Genomic DNA, 14,685 nt, shown 5'->3' with positions numbered 1-14,685 from the left:
AAGGTCGGGGTGCGGCGGGACGGGCGTTGAGCTCAGCCCGCTGCTCTCCCTTGCTCGCAGGTGGCCATCAAACGCGTGCCGCGGGATCGCATCCGGCACTGGAGCGAGCTGGTGAGAGAGCGGGGCCGGCGGCAGAAGCCGGGCCGTGCCGGGTGGCGAGGAGCCGGGGCCCGGCAGGGTGGGAGCTGCCGGGAGCCCTGTGGGGAGAGCAGGCATGGGCTGAGCGGGGCATGCAGAGCATCCCGGGCTGGCTGAGGGGTCCCAGAGCCCTGGCATGGCCTCAGCTCCACTGACGGCATCGCGCTCCTCCCGCAGCCCGACGGCACCAGCGCGCCCCTGGAGATCGTGCTGCTGGCCAAGGTGTCCTGTGGGTGTGCTGGTGTCATTCAGCTCCTGGAGTGGCTTGAGCTCCCCGACAGCTTCTTGATGGTGCTGGAGCATCCAGAGCAGTGCCAGGAGCTGTCGGATTTCCTGGCGGAGCAGTGCCAGGAGCTGTCGGTTTTCCTGGCGGAGCGGAGGTTCCTGCCGGAGGAGGAGGCGCGGGGGCTGTTCCGCCAGGTGCTGGAGGCCGTGCGGCACTGCAGCAGCTGCGGGGTCCTGACAGGGACATCAAGCCCGAGAACATCCTGCTCGACCTGGCCAGCGGGCAGCTGAAACTGATCGACTTTGGCTGTGGCGCTTTCCTCCAAGACACAGCCTACACCCAGTTTGCAGGTGAGCCCTCGCAGGGGATGCTCCTGGGCATCTCATGGCCCAGCCTGGGTGTAGCACCGGGGCTTCCCCCTACTGCAGCTGGGATGGGATTAATGCTGGAGCCAAGTTGATTTGGTTGGGGTGTGAGGGGGGCCAGCTCCCAGCCCTGCTGACAGCCTTCAGTACCCACTGTGCCCTGGGCTGGGGCTGGAGCTGGTGCAGCCAGCCCGACAAAAACCCCCATGTGGGTAGTGGAGAGGGGGGTCTGACCCCGTGCCCTGGATGGTTTGGTGTGCAGGGGAGGGGGGCTTGGACTGCTCCACTCCCCTTGTTTGCCTTGGCTTATTAACATTTTTTGGGGGCCCATGCAGGCAGCGAGGAGAGTGGGTTTTCTCCACCAGTGGGTGGGTTTTTCCTTTCTGTGTCATGGCTGGGCCTTCCCAGGGTTTCTGCTGCCCTCTTCCAGCAGCACTGGCTTCTTTTCCAGCCCCGAGTTTGTACACAAGTCCCAGGTGATGGTGAGAGGGCAGCAGTCACCCCGTGTGCTGCTGGAGCAGCCCCCACATGCCCGGGGATGCTGGGGCCAGGCTCTGGGAGCAGCAGCATCCCCCTGCTGAGCTCTGTCTGTGTTCCACAGGAACCCTGGCCTACAGCCCACCAGAGTGGACCCAGCACCAAAGCTACCACAGCGAGGCAGCGACGATCTGGTCCCTGGGCCTCCTGCTGTACCAGCTGGTCGTGGGGAAGCACCCGTTCAGGAGGGGCCAGGAGATGATCTGGGGGCGCATCTTGTTCCCACCACGGCTCTCTCAAGGTGGATCCTCATCTCTGGGCACAGGGGGAATACCGGTGCTGGGAGACAGCAGCGGGCTGATGGGCATCCTGCTCTGGCAGCTGCTGAGGAGGTGGCACATGTCCTGCTCTCCTCTAAACAGAGAATCCGTGGGGAAGTTTAGGCCCAGCTCTGGGCACACCCAGTATGGCCTGGGCACAGGAACAGGGGGGCAACTTCTCCAAGTGACTGGTGATTTCTGGTTTGTCTTCCCAGAGTGCCAAGATGTCATTAAGAGCTGTTTGTCCATGCAACCCTCGGACAGGCCATCATTAGAAGAGCTTTTCTGCCATCCTTGGATGCAGGGTGCTCCTCGTCCCTAGAAGATGAGAGAGATCCATGTGCACAGTTGGATCCAGAGGCCTGGCAGGTAGGAGCTCCACACATCTCTTGGCACTCAGTGGCAAAGCAAACCAGACTGGTTTTGTCCTGCCTGTAGCTCTGAGCAGGGGTCAGCAGAAGGGAACACGCAGCTCTTGGGCTGGAGCTGAGCTGGAGATCTGGTGTGGCAAGCACTGGTGGCCACCATCCCCCCTGGTTTGTTTGTCTGGTTCATGTTTGGCTGGGGCCCTGGGCAGAGCCCTGACAGCCTGGTCTGGTCCCAGGGAAGGAGAAGGAGCTCCTGGAGAAGCTGTACCAGGTGGGGCTGCTGCTGGAGACAGCAAGGACAACCTCAAGGATGAAAACCTCTTCCTTGGCCTGGCCAGCTGAAGAAGATGGACTTGGATTCTGGCACCTTCTCTAAAGACACCCTCCACACCCAATTTGCAGGTGAGTTCCACAGCCAGGGGGATGCTCCCAGACCTGGGCATGTGTCCTGGTTTAGGGCAAGTTTGGGAGATAACCCCCAAAGGGGCTTCTCTACAAAAGCAGATTCAATTGCCCCTCCCCCCCTCCAACCGGTTCGGGAGAAAATATCTCCTTGGAGAAAAGTGGAAAGAAACCTGTTTATTAAACAATAGAAACCAAACAATATTAACAATAAAACTTCTCACTGCTCCAAAGAAAGCAAACTCAGAACAGTCCCCTCCCCAGGTTGCAGCTCGGCTCACTCAGTCTCTGATCAGTCTCTCTGGTGCTGGAAAACGCCGTGGCCCAGGCCCGGCCAGGGGGCCACAGGTGGAGCTGCTGGTGCTCTTCTGGGTGTTCAGTCCAGAGCAGGCTTGAACAGGTCCAAGAAAAAAGGAAAAAAAATCACAATGCAGAGAACTTCTTTGCCTCAGCTAGCTAAAACTAACTAAAAGCAAGAAAAAGGGAAAAAAGGAGCTCTGTCCGGCTGTCTGTCCATCCGCAGACAACACAGTCCAGGAGCAGGAATGTGGAGGAGTGAGAGCAGTCTGAAAACAAACTGCGCGCTTCTTCCCTCCCCTCCTCACTGTCTGGAAGAGAGTCTTAAAGGTGTAAAACTTATTATTCAGTATAAACAGAACAAGACGATTGGGGATAAAAGCATCATATAGTCAACCCAGGACATTCCACCCCTTACCCCCATATTGTTACCTTACTACTAAAACTAATATATATATTCTAACTCTACAAACACACACATTATACATCTAATATACAGCTATACACAGACAAGGGTGGCAACATTTAGCAAACAGTGATATATATACATGGTTCTCACCCAACAATCAGATCTCCCTGAGGTACACATCGTGTTCTTCCATCTTTTTGCATTATCCACCATGTGCAACCTGGTCCCTGAGCAAAAACAACCCCGCGAATGGGTTTGTCTGTACTCGAGGCAGGATTGATCCAAACTGTCTTCCCTAACAAACCCCTGACATGTACCACTGGGATTTTGTCTCCATCTACTCTATGCAAAGGCTCTGATTGGGCAGGGCCCACTCGGTTAGTAGAGCCTCGGGTATTAACTAACCAGGTGGCCTTTGCCAGATGCTGCTCCCAATTTTTGAAAGATCCCCCACCTAAGGCTTTTAAGGTGGTTTTTAGCAGCCCATTGTACCTTTCTACTTTTCCCGCAGCTGGTGCATGGTAGGGGATATGGTACACCCACTCAATGCCATGTTCTCTAGCCCAGGTGCTGATAAGGCTGTTCTTGAAATGAGTCCCGTTGTCTGACTCAATCCTCTCCGGGGTACCATGTCTCCACAGGACTTGCTTTTCAAGGCCCAGGATGGTGTTACGGGCAGTAGCATGAGGCACAGGATAGGTCTCCAACCACCCTGTGGTGGCTTCTACCATTGTGAGCACGTAGCGCTTGCCTTGGCGTGTTTGGGGCAGTGTGATGTAGTCAATCTGCCAGGCCTCCCCATACTTGTACTTGGACCACCGCCCACCATACCATAGGGGCTTCACCCTCTTGGCCTGTTTGATGGCAGCACACGTCTCACAGTCGTGGATAACCTGAGAAATACTGTCCATGGTTAAATCCACCCCTCGGTCTCGTGCCCACTTATAGGTGGCATCTCTACCCTGATGACCTGAGGCATCATGGGCCCATCGAGCTAGGAATAACTCTCCCTTGTGCTCCCAATCTAGGTCTATCTTGGACACCCCTATCTTTGCAGCCTGGTCTACCTGCTCATTGTTTTGGTGCTCCTCATTGGCTCTACTCTTGGGCACATGGGCATCTACATGGCGGACCTTCACAGGTAGCCTCCCTACCCTGGTAGCGATGTCTTTCCACTCTTCAACAGCCCAAATTGGTTTTCCTCTACGCTGCCAATTAGCCTCTTTCCACCTCTCCAGCCATCCCCACAGAGCATTGGCTACCATCCATGAATCAGTGTAGAGGTAGAGCTTTGGCCACCTCTCTCTTTCAGCAATGTCCAAGGCCAGTTGAACAGCTTTGAGTTCAGCAAGTTGGCCTGATCCACCTTCTCCTTCAGTGGCCTCTGCAACCTGTCGTGTGGGGCTCCATACAGCTGCTTTCCACTTCCGATTCATTCCTACCATGCGACAGGAACCATCAGTAAAAAGAGCATATTGTGTTTCTTCCGCTGGCAGTTGGTTATATGGAGGAGCTTCTTCAGCACGTGTCACTTCTTGTTCCTCTTCATCAGTGAGACTGAAGTTTTCACCTTCTGGCCAGTTTGTAATTATTTCCAGAATCCCAGGGCGATTCAGCTTTCCAATACAGGCGCGCTGTGTTATGAGAGCAATCCACTTACTCCATGTAGCACTGGTGGCATGGTGGGTAGAGGGAATTTTTGCTTTGAACATCTGCTCCAGTACTGGTAGTCGGGGTGCCAGGAGGAGTTGTGCTTCGGTGCCTATTACCTCTGAGGCAGCTTGGACTCCTTCATAGGCTGCTAAAATTTCCTTCTCTGTTGGAGTATAGTTGGCTTCAGACCCTCTGTAGCTTCGACTCCAAAATCCCAGTGGTCAACCTCGAGTCTCCCCAGGCACCTTCTGCCACAGGCTCCAGGACAAACCATGGTTCCCGGCTGCAGAATAGAGCACATTCTTCACATCTGGTCCTGTCCTGACTGGGCCAAGGGCTACCGCATGAGCGATCTCCTGCTTAATCTGGACGAAGGCTTGTTGCTGTTCAGGGCCCCAGTGGAAAGTGTTCTTCTTACGGGTGACTAGATAGAGAGGGCTCACGATCTGGCTGTACTCAGGAATATGCATTCTCCAAAAACCTATGGCACCCAGGAAAGCTTGTGTTTCCTTCTTGTTGGATGGTGGAGACATTGCTGTGATCTTGTTGATGACATCAGTGGGAATCTGACGCCGTCCGTCTTGCCACTTCACTCCCAGAAACTGGATCTCTTGAGCAGGTCCTTTGACTTTGCTCTTCTTGATGGCAAAGCCGGCTTTCAGGAGAATCTGGATAATTTTCTCTCCTTTCTCAAACACTTCTGCTGCTGTCTTCCCCCATACAATGGTGTCATCAATATATTGTAGATGTTCTGGAGCTTCACCCTTTTCTAGTGTACTCTGGATCAGTCCATGGCAGATGGTAGGACTGTGCTTCCACCCCTGGGGCAGTCGGTTCCAGGTGTACTGCACACCTCTCCAGGTGAAGGCAAACTGAGGCCTGCATTCTGCTGCCAGCGGAATGGAGAAAAATGCATTGGCAATATCGATAGTGGCATACCACTTCGCTGCCTTGGACTCAAGCTCATACTGGAGCTCTAATATGTCTGGCACAGCAGCGCTCAGTGGTGGAGTCACTTCATTCAATGCACGGTAGTCCACCGTCAGTCTCCATTCTCCTTCAGATTTACGCACAGGCCAGATGGGGCTGTTGAAGGGTGAGTGGGTCTTGCTGACCACCCCTTGGCTCTCTAGCTCTCGGATCATCTTATGGATGGGAATCACAGCATCTCGAGTGGTTCTATACTGTCGACGATGCACTGTGGAAGTGGCAATTGGTACCTGTTGCTCTTCTCCCTTCAGAAGCCCTACTGTAGATGGATTCTCAGACAGTCCAGGCAAGGTATTCAATTGCTGGACGCCCTCTGTCACTACAGCTGCTATCCCAAATGCCCACCTCAGTCCTTTTGGGTCTTTGAAATACTCACTTCGGAGATAATCTATGCCCAGGATACATGGGGCCTCTGGGCCAGTCACAATAGGATGTTTCTTCCACTCATTCCCAGTCAAGCTCACATCAGCTTCCACCAAAGTGAAGTCTTGTGATCCCCCTGTCACACCAGCGATAGAAACGGATTCTGTCCCCACGTGTCTTGATGGAATTATGGTACACTGTGCACCAGTGTCGACCAAAGCTTTATACTCTTGTGGTTCCGATGTGCCAGGCCAACGAATCCACACCGTCCAGAAAACACGATTTTCCCTAGCCTCTACCTGGCTAGAGGCAGGGCCCCTCTAAGCCTGGTTATCCTTCTTTCCTTGGGCATATGTCTTAGAGGTTCCTTCAAGGGGATTAGACATGTCATCATCATCATCATCATCATACCTGGCAGTTCGGCTATGGGCAACTGGAGCTGCTTTCCTTGTGGTGGAACTTCCTCTCTGAGCCCTGTCTTCCTTCAATTCACGCAAGAGCAGCGGTGGATTTTCCATCCCATAGCCTCATGTTTTCTCCACAATCACGCAGGAAGAACCACAGCTCAGCTCATGGGGTGTACCTTCTCTCTCCATCTGGGGAACGTCTGCGTTGGGTACCAGAACCTCTGATCTGTACTGCCGAGATTTGGAGAAGGTCTACTTTAATCTCCTCTCTGAGCTTCTTATGATTCTCCTCTATCTTATCCTCTAATCTCTGCAGACGTGTTTCCACCGCTGCGATTCTGGCATGTGTTGGGCCATGTACAGCATCTGCATCGGAGCTTCCTTGCCATGTCAAGCACGGTCTCATCCGTGTCATCCCACTTCATAATAGCTAGAGCAGATGCATATTCATGTGGCCCAAGTCATACCAGTTTTTGCCACATCACAGATGTGCATGGTACCAAGTCTGAATTCTTAGTTGTTATGTCATCTGAGAAGATAATCTCCGCTACTGCCATTTCCCTCAAGCGTTGAATCCCTTGTTCTATGGTTTTCCACTGTGTTTGCTGCATGTAGAGATCATCGGCACACAGGTATCTTTGTGCTACACTGTCCAAGACCCGTGCCCAGAGGCTGTGAGGGTTAGCCCCCCTCATCATGCCTTGGTCGATGACAGGATCATGTGACAGAGATCCCAAATGCCTCGCTTCTGTGCCGTCCAGAATTGTAGCCTCGCCTGCAGCATCCCAAAGACGGACTAACCAGCTAATTATGGATTCATCAGATCGTCGGGTGTAATCCTTCCTTAGGCCACGCAGGTCCTTCAGGGAGAAGGACTCAATATTGGCTTCTGATCTTGTGCCAGTTGCTTTGACTCCTGATTTTATGTCAGGAAATGTTGAGGGTCCTTCTCCTGCATCATCATCATCATCATCCACTGGTCGATCGGTCTTGTCTGTGCACTTCCCACTTCTAGTGCTAGTAGCAACAGCCATTGGTTGAGGCTTATTGTCTGGTTTAACTGCTGGCTTAGGCTCACTATGTGGTTTAGCTGCTGACTTTGAGCCTGGGGTGTTGGCTGCAACCTGAGCGACTGGGATAGCTGATGATGTATCTCCCTGCCCCCCTTCCTCTGTCTGCTGCCCTACAGTATCTAGCAGTGTGCGATAAGCATATGCTAGGGCCCAGCTCACTGCAATGATCCTTTTCTCCTTAGGGCCATCATTGAGATACTTCTCTTTCAGATATTTCCCCACCTCAGCTGGGTTCTGAATTTGTTCATGGGGAAAGTCCCAGACTATAGGGTCAGAGAATTCTTTCAGGATTTGGCCCATATTTTCCCATTTTCCACCCCACTCAGGATTCTCCACACGTGGGTCTACTTCTGGGTCAGGGGTCTCATCAGCTCTTTTAGACATCTCGGCCCTCATTCTAGAGAAGCTGCAGACCATATAGAGGAAGCTTACGAGATTAAATACCAGAAAGATGGTCTCTTTAACATTCAGGGGAAACTGAACATTCTCCAAAAGTGACATAACAGATTCAAAGGAGAAGAAGGAAAGGAAAGGCTGGAAAGCCTCATTCCCTGCTCCTCCTCTAACTAGCTGGGTGTAATTACTAATAAATTCCCAAAACATACTGCTAGAACTGGGATGCAGGGTAGGACGAAGAAACCATAAACCATACATATCGTAAACAGACGCCATCTTTGTAAACGCCCTATAAATCATTATCACCAAGGCCAACACAATAGCTAATCCAATCCGTGCCCCTTTACCGCAAAAACTACGTGATAGAGACAACAATCCTAGTGAACAGAAAGGTATTGAAACCTCAAAAAGGTCTAGAGACCAGAGCCACATAAAGGCCTCCCCAAGAGACATTACAAATTCAAATAACATGGCTACTGGGTACTTTAACCTACTGCACAGCAAGCACAACCAATCTGCAATCAATAAAGGGTTTTTTTCCACTTTCTCAAGCCACGCGTTGGGCGCCACTAACTGTATTTGTCCTGGTTTAGGGCAAGTTTGGGAGATAACCCCCAAAGGGGCTTCTCTACAAAAGCAGATTCAATTGCCCTTCCCCCCCTCCAACCGGTTCGGGAGAAAATATCTCCTTGGAGAAAAGTGGAAAGAAACCTGTTTATTAAACAATAGAAACCAAACAATATTAACAATAAAACTTCTCACTGCTCCAAAGAAAGCAAACTCAGAACAGTCCCCTCCCCAGGTTGCAGCTCGGCTCACTCAGTCTCTGATCAGTCTCTCTGGTGCTGGAAAACGCCGTGGCCCAGGCCCGGCCAGGGGGCCACAGGTGGAGCTGCCGGTGCTCTTCTGGGTGTTCAGTCCAGAGCAGGCTTGAACAGGTCCAAGAAAAAAGGAAAAAAAATCACAATGCAGAGAACTTCTTTGCCTCAGCTAGCTAAAACTAACTAAAAGCAAGAAAAAGGGAAAAAAGGAGCTCTGTCCGGCTGTCTGTCCATCCGCAGACAACACAGTCCAGGAGCAGGAATGTGGAGGAGTGAGAGCAGTCTGAAAACAAACTGCGCGCTTCTTCCCTCCCCTCCTCACTGTCTGGAAGAGAGTCTTAAAGGTGTAAAACTTATTATTCAGTATAAACAGAACAAGACGATTGGGGATAAAAGCATCATATAGTCAACCCAGGAAACAATGGCACGGCCTGGCCAGGCACCAAAGGTTCCCCCCTTTGCTGGGAGGGATGCAAGGAATTCTTCAGTCGGCTGCCCAGCTGCTTTTTGGCTCTGGGCAGCTGCTGAGGGCTGGATGTGCCATAGCTGGCTGCAGGCTGGGCACATGTCCTGCCCTCCTGCCCTGCTCCCCAAGGCAGCACTGATGGGCAGCTCTGGGCACAGCCAGCATGGCCTGGGCACCGCGGGCGTTGTGACAAGGGGACAGGAGCCTTCAGCTGATGGGCAGTTTCTGGTTTCTCTGCTTGCGGCCGGGCTCTGCAGGTGCTGAGGCTGCTCTGGGCTCTGCCATGGCTCTGCTGGGCTCATCCCTGGACACAGCTGGGCTGGCTCTGCCCTCACATTGCTGTGACAGCTTTGCATCAGACGAGCCGGTTCCGAGCACAGCGCCTGAGCTTTCTGCTTTGGCAGGTGAGTGAGACTCTCCTGCGGGCCCAGGGATTGCAGTTGGGGACACACATCCAATTGGCAAGGACCCAAACTCTCCACAGTCCCAGCTGAACGTCTGAATCTCCACAGGATGTTTCATCTCTCCCACTCTTCATTTCTTTTTGGCTTTTTCTTCCTCCTCTAGAAGTGCCACGAGAGGGCCAAACGTGGCGAGTGGGCCGTGTTCCTGAGGCAGTGCAGTCTGGAGATGATGGATGGAGAATTGCCCTTCTGCACTCCCAAACCAGAGCAAAGAGCTGTAAGTGGGACTTTGTGTCTTTAAGAAATCCCTGACAGTTTCAAAGGGAATGTGCAGCTCATTCACAGGGTGAGAAGGAAGGGCATCTTCTGAAGGATTTGGGGTTTGACAGAGGTTAGATTCCCAGTCCTGCTTGGAGCTGGAAGGGCACAAAGCAATTTCCCATTGCTTCAAGCACAATTTAAAATAACAATGTTGGAAACAAAGCCCAAAAACTTTTTAAAAATGCTGCTGAGGTCAGTAATATGGATCCATGCCATCAGCACATTCACAAAGTAATGTATGAAAAAAATAACTGAGTTTTCTTCTTCAAAAGATCACTTACCTCTTAATACTAAGTCACAAAAGATTTTTCACTGCACACTTGGGTTTTGTTTTTATCTTTATCATTTTACCAAATTTTATTTTTGGGGTTTTTTTTTCCCTCATAACAGAAAACATGCTGTAAAAAAAGAGTGCCCTTTGCTCCTGGCTCTCGTGTGGAGCAGCTCCCTTCCTGCTGGCTGAGCTGCTCAGGCAGAGCCCGGCAGCTCCTGGCCCTGCAGGGCTGAGGCTTTTCCCCACTGCTGGGCACAGACTGATGGAGCAGCACTGCTGAACACGGGCACACAGAGGGACCAGGAGCAGCTGCCTTTGGCCACCTGAGGCTCCAAGGCCCAAACTCTGAGCAGCCAGGGCTGGAAGAGACTCGCAGGCTCCCTGGTGGCTGTGCTGCCCCACTTGTGCCCGGCCCAGCTTTGCCTGGGGCAGAGGGAGAACAAGGGGCAGCTCCCTCCCAGCCCAGCCCAGGGACCCCTCCAGCCCCAGGGCTTGGGGCACTGTCAGCACCTGCTGCTCCAGCCACCGCTCCTGCTGCCCTGACAGCAACACCCAAACTGGGGCTGATCCCGAGGGAGCAGCAGCAGGGCCTGGATCTGATCCCTGACTCTGGGGCAGGGCTGGACAAATGACCCCACAGCAGCAGCAGCAGATGGAGCTGACTTTCAGCACAGCCCCTGCCATTCTTCCCTCCTGTGTGCAGCGGTGTCACAGCAGCCTGAGGCACCTGGGAGCCCCCAGTGCCAGCAGGGACTTGAGATGGCAGCCCTGGGCTCCTGGAGGTTGTGCAAGGAACAGAGCTGGAGACTCCCTGTCCATGGGGAGCTTCCAGATGGAAGAGGCTGCTGTGCCCAGGCAGCTCCAAGGCCACAGCAAGGAAGGTCTCGACCACTGCATCTGTGCCAGTCCCACAGTCCTGGGCAGCAGCCACTGAGCCCTGGGGGAAGAGAGGGCACAGCAAGAGGGACAAAAGCAGGCAAGGTCAGAGACTGGAGAGAGCCAGAACCAGGAGCAGGAACAGCTGCTCCATTGCACTCTTGGAGAAAGCTCTTGGCTAGTTCACAGCGCTGAAAGGCATGAAGGGCAGAGAGGAGGCCACACCACACTGTTTCCACATCCTCTCCTCTCCGTGTCCCAGAAAGAATTGCATGGACTGTATTCATCTCTTTGAGTCGTCTCGTTCAGCATGAGTAGTTTAGCACCAGGAACTGAAGGAGCTGCAGCCATAGGCCACAGGAGCTGAGCAAGAGGGAACTTTTGGAGCAAAGTAATGCTGCTCAAATAGACCTAGCTGAATGCAGTGGATATAATAATGGAATCACAGCATCCTTTCTGTTGGAAAAGACCTCTGAGCTCATCCAGTCCAGCCGGTCACCCAGGAGTGCCAAGCCCAGCACTAAACCACGTCCCTGAAGTGCCAAGGCCTGGACGACAGCCCTGAGTGAGGCCTGAACAGCAGGCCCTGAGCCAAAGGTGGCCTCTGGATGAACCTTCCAACCAAAGGTTATCTTTGTATCTGCTCATTAATGAAGCATGCATGGTCATTAGCACTGTGATAGATGTAGCCACTCCTTAAGTGACACATGTATTGATCTTTTTGTATTTGCAAGCCAGACAAGGCCATGAAATCTGACATCTGGCCTTGTTTGGGGCTGAAGGATCAAAGTCAGCTCCCTTGGTTCCTCCTTGAGCCCTGGCCAGGCTTTGGGAGAAACCCAAGAGGAGGATGAAACCAGATGTTCCCACACTAGAAGTGTTGTCAGTTTGTTCATTCAGCACTGTCAGAGCTGGGCCTCTCACAGCGAGGTTGGAGCCTCACCTGTGGCTGGAGGCACCTGCAGGAATTCCCAGTGTCCAGGAGTGGCTCTGCAGCCCTTGGCTGGGACAGCTTCCCCCAGCTGCTGTGTGGATCTGGGGGATGGTGAAGTCTGAGGGGAACTGCTGCTGGATCTTTCTTAATCACTGCAGGCAATCTTTGGTGCTGATGATTGCGTGCATTGCTGAGCTGCTCCTTTTGTGATCCTTTGCTGCTTTGAGCTGCAGTAAATGACACTGATTCCTTCAGTTGGAGTCTGTGTCTTTGGTGCTGACCCTGCCCACTGGTAAAACAAAACTGACACAGTCTGGCCAGATCACAACAAAATGTCACTTGTTAAATGTAAATGTGAGGAATCAGTGCCATCAGAAATTCCCAGATGGGAAGCCCTTCCCTGGAGTTGGCTGGCTCTGGAGTGGGCTGAGGTCAGAGCACCATGGGAGCAGTGGGGCAGTTGGTTAAAAGAGGATGAACCCCTGGATGTCTTAAAATGCATCCAAAAATTGCATATGGAAAAGGAAAAGAACTTGTGGGTTTGGGCAGACAAAGATGAATTTGTTAACAGTACATTGGAAACAGCACCTTCAGAAGGAACAATTCTTGTTGGAATGCTCCCACATGGAGCAACAGAAGGTTTTAATCTTGAGCTCCGATGCATTTGTGCAAGTGAAATATTAATATGATAAATAACTGTGTAGATATTTATAGGATAATAAGACCTTTATATATATATATATTTATATATATATTTTATATGTATGTCTATACCTATCTAGCTATATCTATATTTCTATATCAATATCTGTATCTACGTATAAAATAGTAATAATGTGAAATAGTGCTGACAATACTGATTTGGTAGCTTTGGCTGCTCAGGGATGTAACATTAAATACTCTACAGAAAAGGATTGGCCAGGACCTTAATGTCAGAGGTAAACTTTGTGAGATTGTATACAATGAAAAAGGAGGAGGGGATAAAATTGCCTATTTTTACAGGGTTTGCTGATACTGTGATTCAGAGTGCTTTGTCTGTTTCTGTGAAAAATACAATGATTAAGAGTGCAGGGTTTTTCATGAACCAGATTATCCTCAAGCTGCAGGACTTGTTGAACGGGTGAAGGGGTTGTTAAAAGAGTAGTTGAAAAAATGAGGAGATGGGAACCTGTCCCCATGGAGAACCCATCTCCCAGATGTGCTCCATACCCTTAACAATGGCCCACTGGGGAAATGGAAACCCCCTGGCTGTGCATGGCTGCACCCAATTTGCAACTACAACCATGGGCAGTGAGACTTGGACTGCCTGGGAAATTGCTCTGGGTGTGATGGCCCCTGGCAGGGCCAGCCCAGAGGCTGCAGGGCTGGACCTTCATGCATTGGAATTAATTAGGAAAAATCCAAAGCAAATGAGAGCTATCAATACTGAGACAGGAATTCAGATTCCTCCAGGACACTTTGGTTTGGTAACTGCTCGCTTGGAGCTTGGCCTTGCAAAGTGTTCATGTCATGGCAGGAGGAACGGAGGAATTGATGCAGAATATCAAGGAGAAATTACAATAGTTCTGTTAAACAATTGCCAATAAGATTGTGTTATTCAACCCCATGACAGGGTAGCACAATTATTGATATTGCAATTTTAAGAACGATTGTGAAAAATGGAGATCCACCTCCAGTCATTACCATGTGTGGAGATAAAGGGTTTGGATCCAGCAGTCCTAACAATGGAGGCAGAGTGTGGGCCCGGAGGCCAAAAGGCCCTCCTGAGGCAGCTGAAGGAGCAGCTCCTAGGAAAGACAACACTGAATCCTGAAACCTGGGCAGGAACAATGGGAATATGTCCCTGCAGCCAAGTATTCTGTGTGAGAACAAGTAGATATTACAGGATACTGTTTTACACATCTTGCCAGACCAAATCTCCTTGTTTGCCCCAATGGCCCCTTTGGAAAATGCTCTGATCCACAGGGCTCCCTGTGAAGGCTGCTGTGACACTGAGGGACTTGCACACAAATTCCATCCAGGAGCTTTGGTGCCCTCAGGGACTGGGCCCCAGCCCCCTTCCAGCCAAAGGGGAAAGGCCCCACCAAGCCTTGTTAGCCACAGACAACATGGTAAAGCTGAACAGCAAAGGACCTTGGAGGCATTCTTCTGGAATTAAAAAGGCTCCATCTCCATGGACAACAGAATTATTGTTCCTAACTCGAATGAGATTGAGAAAAAAGAATGAAGAACAGTGTCACTAAAGTACTACTCATGTCTGGAGGTTGTACCTTGATAGTCAGCCAGAATCTTTGTTTGCCACAAACACCTCCAGTGTTTCACCAAGGGATTAGTCTAAAAGACTTTTATGCTATTTTCCCTCTCTTGGTGTTTTCACACTTGTTGAACAAGGTTTCCTTTCTAAGAAAGTGAATCACAATATCCCAAAGGATTAAAAAATGCTTGGGTATTTGTTCCCTAAGTATTTACAATAGCAGAATAAATTACAAAATCTGTATAAATCCTGGATATAAAATGCAAATAAAAATAAACTTGAGAGTTCTCCCAAAAACCTTGTTATATTTGTCCAATTATCCAATTTTAAAAAAAAGGAAAAAAAAGGCAAAATTAAATGTAACAGCAATTTTAATTAAGTAGCTTAATATATATAAAATGGAATACACTCAAAATATTGACAATACAATTTGGGTAAAATAAGGAATAAT

At 50.8% G+C, this 14,685-nt stretch overlaps 1 long non-coding RNA gene across 2 annotated transcripts; it reads left to right on the top strand.

The window, feature by feature from the left end:
• Positions 1–346: 346 nt before the first annotated feature.
• Positions 347–10,524, top strand: LOC135278505 (uncharacterized). Of its 2 annotated transcripts, XR_010345997.1 has the most exons (7): positions 347–714; positions 1,331–1,507; positions 1,742–1,895; positions 2,131–2,296; positions 9,429–9,575; positions 9,739–9,852; positions 10,287–10,524. It is a non-coding gene; the product is annotated as an uncharacterized LOC135278505 (long non-coding RNA). The 2 variants fall into 2 exon arrangements; XR_010345996.1 differs by lacking the exon at positions 9,429–9,575 and having other exon boundaries at positions 352–714; positions 10,287–10,519.
• The last annotated feature ends 4,161 nt before the right edge of the window (positions 10,525–14,685 follow it).

Source organism: Passer domesticus, chromosome 11 (genome assembly GCF_036417665.1).
Source record: "Passer domesticus isolate bPasDom1 chromosome 11, bPasDom1.hap1, whole genome shotgun sequence".
Lineage (NCBI taxonomy): Eukaryota > Metazoa > Chordata > Aves > Passeriformes > Passeridae > Passer > Passer domesticus.
This window is presented reverse-complemented; position numbering and strand designations above follow the sequence as displayed.